The sequence below is a fragment of the Synchiropus splendidus genome, chromosome 15 (genome assembly GCF_027744825.2).
Source record: "Synchiropus splendidus isolate RoL2022-P1 chromosome 15, RoL_Sspl_1.0, whole genome shotgun sequence".
In the NCBI taxonomy this organism is placed as follows: domain Eukaryota; kingdom Metazoa; phylum Chordata; class Actinopteri; order Syngnathiformes; family Callionymidae; genus Synchiropus; species Synchiropus splendidus.
This window is the reverse complement of record NC_071348.1, coordinates 7,776,851-7,783,003: the sequence shown is the minus strand read 5'-3', so window position 1 is coordinate 7,783,003 and position 6,153 is coordinate 7,776,851. Positions and strand designations below refer to the sequence as shown.

The window sequence follows — 6,153 nt, the reverse complement described above, 5'->3', positions numbered from 1 at the left end:
AAGTCGAATCATTTGTTCCATGTTCCATTTCATATATATCCAGAAAATGTCATCCATCCTTAAAGTTCATGCTATTTTCAACACAGACAGACAAACCAACGCCGGCGAAAACAGAACCTCCTTGGCGGATGTCGATACAGCGGCTGACATGAGAACACAAGGAGGCCAGTTATCTAGGAAAGACTTTGAGAAGAACGGTTGAAGCACCTTTGTAGGACGCCATAGGGAAACTCATGTCCAACAAGGAGGCAGACACGTTGGAGAAACTGTCTTTGACAGTTCTCTTTTATCCATGCTGTTGAGTTCTTGAAAACAATTTATGCCATAACGTTTTACCAAGCTGGATCCTGGAAGCTGGGTCCCAACAGATGAACGTTCAAATTCCATCAGAGCATTTACACATCTCTGAAGACTGGCTGTTCACCCCCACACATGGCCGCCTGAATGAAGCCAGAGCCGGACTTCACCTAACACACTGCTGAGGAGGAAGCAGAGACTGATGTGATTATCTGTTTAACACACAGCCACCCTTATGTTTCCCAATTTCCAATGGCACCTGCACGTCCCATTAGTAGTGTGCGGTCAGCAGTGCTGAGGGCAGCACATTGAACCTGCGTCCCGTCGTAATTGGGCCCTCCCTCCACAGATCACAGTTCTGCTTGGCTGGGCTCTCCGGAGACATACTCATCACGTCGACACAAACACCCCCCGCCCCCAACGCCGACCCGATCGACAGACGCAGTGAGAGCCCATCCCACACACATGCACGGGTCATGAGTCTGTACAGGCATGTGCGAATCAGAACATGCAGTACGTGACATGTATGAGAAGAGTGAGGGGGATGATTGTCAGTGACACATGTGCGCCATAAAGGCCGCCTTCAAGCCACGTTGTCAATCATTCCCGTCTTGCTCGAGGTGATGTAGCGGCTGAATGAACTTCGATAATAAATTCAAAGTGAAATGACTGTGTTTTCACCCGTTCAGAGCACTTTTGAAAGTGCAAATCAATTGAACATCAAGCAGTACTCACCCGGAATCAGGACCTCTACTTCTGAGCGAACCTCCATCTGAGCAGCACGCGCTGCTTCTTTGTTATCGGACTTGTATTGGCCGCCGTAAACCTATAAATATTTCAATACTCCAGCTCTAGATTGGATTACCTTTCGCTGGAACAGCAAACAGAGGATCAGGAAGAAGCATAATAGGCTCTTCAAAAGTGTTGCATTCATCTCTCACCGTAAATCCAAACACCATTCAGATATTTAGTCATTATTGGACTCTGCTGACGTGATCTATAAACCATTCAGAACTTGCAATGGAATTCTTCAGGCCAAAATTGGGGTTGTGTTCCTGTGAAAGTGGCTATAAAACCGCCAGAAGAGGGTTCGCTGCCTTTGACAGACATGAAAAATAACATGGGTCCTTTGACTCCCTGATCTCTACATGGGTTAAAAATAGAAGGATGCCCACAGGTTTGGTTGTGGAATGTTGTTGCTGAAATAGCAGCCTTTGCTATATGTTAGATAGTTAAACTAAAATGTATCTATGACATTTTCTGAAAATGGTGATGACTAATACAGGTTAGAATTAAAACTCTGGCTCTTGTAAAGCTTATCATTGCACTGTATATTAGCTACCTTGTAAGTCCCATAATGCACTGCAACAGTAGGAGCTCTTATTACAACTTATAGTGTAGTAGCCAAGACTGTGGCGTGACTACAAGTAATGTTATCAGAGCCATGGTTCAAGTCAAACCTATACACATGAATAAACATTGAATTTCAGAGTGGTGTAGAGGTCAATGCAAAAAGTTTGGTGTTCCCAGTTTCCTTTCACTCTCCAAAAACAGAGGCTAAGTGATGATCCAAGGTGTCACCTGCCTCTCGCCTAGTCTACTTGCACAGACATTAATGGTCCATTTATGCTCAACATCACATCCGGATCCAGTTAACAGGGAGCAGGCTCCGTCCCTGCTCTGCGTTCATTTCGTCCGTATTCCTGCGTGTTTCAACGCTGACCTAACGGAGCAGTACCACTGGAAACCATTGGGGGCAGTGTTGCTGTTACTACCAGACACGTAACTCCGATGAGACACGAAAAATATATAACAATGGTGGAAATTCTTCGTCCTCCAGTTGCCATATATTTAACGCTGCCTGTTTCGTCTTTAGTGTAAGAGGTAGATTATCAATACTTCTTCCACAGTCGTCATGTTGGCTTTGTGGCTTGTCATTGTCAAACACTTTTGAATATGGGCTGCTCCCCCTGGTGGATATATTGGTGAACAGCGAAACCAACATCGTTTACAATTTTATATGTAAAGGCAGCAAACATGGGCCTTAAAGTGAAACAGTTTAATGGACACAAATGTACAAACAATAGACAGACTGTGAGAAGAACTGAGGGTAACATCCACCAGTTAACACACTCCCAGGCCACAGAAGAGATACAATCCCTCCACCTGCTCCTCACCTCAGAGTTTTCTCTGACAGGTGGCTGGCATCTCCCTTAGAGATAAGGTGAGGAGTTCTGTCACTTGGGAGGGACTCGGAGTAGTACCGCTGCTTCTCTGCTTTGAAAAGAGTCAGTTCAGGTGGTTTGGGGGTCTCATGAGGATGCCCCCTTGAGGCCGCCCATTGGAGGTGTTTCAGGCATGACCAGCTGGGAGGAGAAGAAAAGAATATACAATCATAATACAAAGAGGAAATAGTATGAATGAACATAATAAATAATATAAAATAATAATAATAAAATAAAATAATAATAAAACAGCTATTAAAAATAAATAGGTACAATTATGGATGCAAAAACTACTACAAGCTAATCTAATGACTCAGTTTCTTCATTAATAGTCCAAGTATTAATGTGACCTCCAAATATTTTTAAATGGGTACTTTAACAAAGAACCCGAATGAGCTTCTTGTTCAAAAACGTTTTGGTTTTTTTGACTCAGAACAGCTTTTTTCTCTCTTTAATTCTATCACTAAACAAATGAACACAGTAGTCGTTTCAGGTCCAAAGTTAGGTTCCAAAGCTAGAAACAGTTTTATCGAGTCTAGTCTGCGAAAGATAAGGCTTCAGTTGACATCCGAATCAAGCTAGCAAGGAGACGGCAAAGTTTTTAGCCCAATACAAGCCCAGGCTTCTCAAAACAGATTTTTAAAGCAGGTCCAGCCATAGGACATCACGGTTTATTGACATAGTTTACTTAACAAGACAGTCTGGTTCGGCTCTGCAAGACGTAACTTTTCTTTATGATTATAAACTTTATCAATCCACTCCAGATTTTCTATAAAGCATACAAGCTTTTGCCAATATTGCGTGGGTTGTTTACCGGCACTGAACACTATAGAATGAAGAGCTCCTGTTCAGAATTGATCCTGTAACTGGAAGGTCTGTATTTCTTCACTTCTCTCTGTTACAATAAAAACAAGTCCCATTAAAGAGCTGACTGTTGTCGACAAGCTCATATTTATAAAGAGCCAGACGTTTCTCTCTTCCTCCCACTGCTTTGTTTCTAAAAAAAAAAAAAACATCGTTGTTAAATTGAAACATGTGCTTACATTGTTGGCAAAAGAATATTAATAGATTTCGACGCTAATGCAAGATTTGTCAAAGATGCAATTAGCATCTCAGAAACGATTAAATCTAATTTCGTAATGAGCTCAACAGGAAGAGGTGCCATTTGGAAGCTGCCAAAAATTGGAAGGGAATTTTAATTCGCTTCCTGCCTGCAATTTTGTACATCTTGCACATGAAAAATTCTGTATAAATAAGCGCTGAGCTTCTTGGCAGCAACCACGCCGTCGAAAAGGAGCGCGTCCTAAAGGGTGACATTTTCCTCTTCGTTTCTGCTGAGTAATGATCACATCAGGTGCTGTTTAAGATTGGAATTTTCAAGCGGCGACAAAGAGAAAAAGCTGTGAGATAAGATTCCAACATCCTTGATAAACTGGTTCTCTTTTCCCGTGGAGCGTACAACTTCATGAATATTTGATATGTTAGTGGAGAATGTCAAAGCAGCGCCCTTTCTACAACAGCAGGCTTAGCTGAACATGAAATATACTGTATATCTCAGGATATTTTCCCAAGAGAAAAATATGAATCTGAGATCATCTATTTAATTGTCAATTGTCTTTATGTACTCCTGTCCTACAAACATGCTTGAAATGAGTCGCAGAGAAATACATGAAAATATTCTTAAAAGGTAGGTTGAGATGGATTTTGGGAGCCAGTGATGGGCCCAAAGAAGAGGGGTGCCGTGTTCCCATTATGAGAAGCTGAAGGCGTTTCGGCTTAGATACAGAACATTTCAAAAGTCTAGTCTCGTCAAAGTAAGTTGGAGCTAAAAGAGTAACAGAATTTATCTACTAGTTTCATCTTAGGGTGAAACAGAACACCAAAATTCCAGTGGATTTGACTGGAGAATGCCTCTGATGTGCTTAAAGGCAGAAGATGAAATGACCGAGGATGGAGCCCAGAGGCAGTCTGCAGGAGGGCGAAGGATATAAGTATTACCTCATCGTATTCCCTTCTGCTTATTGCCTCAGTCGCAAAGGACTGGAGCCAATCCCCGCTGCTTGTGCTGGAGTCAAGGGACATACTGAACCGGTCAACCTCCTGCCACCTGGAACAGATAGTTCAACATTCACGCACAGTCGCACACTCTCACTCAACTGTCTAGCTACACACCAGGCGACTCCGTCCATTATTGCTGAAAAAAAAATGCATTTTTACTCACTTAAGTGTCTACTATTATTAAACTGATGTGATCAAATCCAGCCTTTGTTCATTTCCCTTCGCTCATTTAAATGCAGTGATAGTCGGAGAAAGAAAGCTGACTGAAAATGTTCAGATCAGCAGTCAGTCTATTCTCAAGTTCTCTGCAGGTCATAAAGCACTCATCACCGCTGACTGTGTCTTCTCGAATTGACTGTGGCTGCTGCTATCACCATGTCCCTTAGCCTTTGTTCTGAGAAACATCGACATTGCGATGGAATTCTTTATTGTAATGACATATAAGGACTGTGTAACAACAGCAGCACACAGATATATTATTATACAGTTATAGCAAAGGCGATTAGATCAATTCCTGGTGCTATCTTCAGCAGGTGACGGGCAATAGAATCAGCAACAGCAGTTTGTCAAAGACTGATTATAAAAAAAATAAAATAAAAAAAAATCTCTGTAGACTCTGAGCCTGTACTTCCATGCAGCAGTGGACTGATCAGGGACAGTATGCGGGGCCCACAAGATCACAACAGGTGCATCACAACAACGCGAAATTCTGAACTTGGATCACGTGTCGACCGCTGATCTGATCCATATCTGATGATCACATCTTAAACTCCTCATAGACCATCGAATGTAATGTAATGTACCGTCATTTCCAGACGAAACATTCCGGTACATTTTTCTCCTGTACCCCGCGGCTGCAATTTTTTCAGAAATTTCTGAAAACAGTGGCTTCTTAGTTATCCTTAAAGCATTCCAAATGCGCTGTTTTCACGTGCCTGTCCACAGCTCCGGCAACAGAGCCAATCTCTTGGAAGTCTGGAATCAAGAAGCAGCTGTTGAAACCAGCTGTGGTGTCTGAACTGCGGGCATGCGTGCGAAAACAATGCATTTTGAGCGCTTTAATGTGGATTAAAGACGCGAGGCGTTCATGATTTGAGTTCAGAACATTGCCCCGTTGGTTTCAGGAGTCAGTCTCGATGCCGAAGCCTGTTTTCAAAACTAGTTTTGAAAAGCGTTTTTAAGGCGGGCGCACCACTGACCGCTGTGGCTTATGTATGAACAAGATCTATTTTCCTTCTTAAATTTAGTGGGTGCATCTAATATTCCGGTGCGCTCTATAGTCTATAGTCTAAATCTACGCTAGCCTCAACCTAAGACTCAGGTTTGAGTCAGAGTATTGGTAACTACCAGTGCCATGGTGGAGAGTTTCATTCATTTGATTTCCTGTCTGAACAATTCTCTCTACTCCGTTGCTTCCATGTTGAATAACATGTAACATTTCTATTGATAAAACAAGTCATAAAATGAATCCATAATTTGTTCTGATACCGTGTTGGCATCTGTAGTAATCTAGGCTGCAATATTGTATCAGAAGTAAACAAAGATGTATTTTTCTATGAACCATGTGACAGGA

General features: G+C 42.2%; 1 long non-coding RNA gene across 1 annotated transcript; it reads right to left on the bottom strand.

Moving 5' to 3' along the window:
* Positions 1 to 2,421: 2,421 nt before the first annotated feature.
* Positions 2,422 to 4,885, bottom strand: LOC128746794 (uncharacterized). The gene is made up of 3 exons (XR_008412590.1): positions 4,744 to 4,885; positions 4,521 to 4,629; positions 2,422 to 2,663 (listed from the first exon to the last, which is right to left on the bottom strand). It is a non-coding gene; the product is annotated as an uncharacterized LOC128746794 (long non-coding RNA).
* Between the last annotated feature and the right edge of the window lie 1,268 nt (positions 4,886 to 6,153).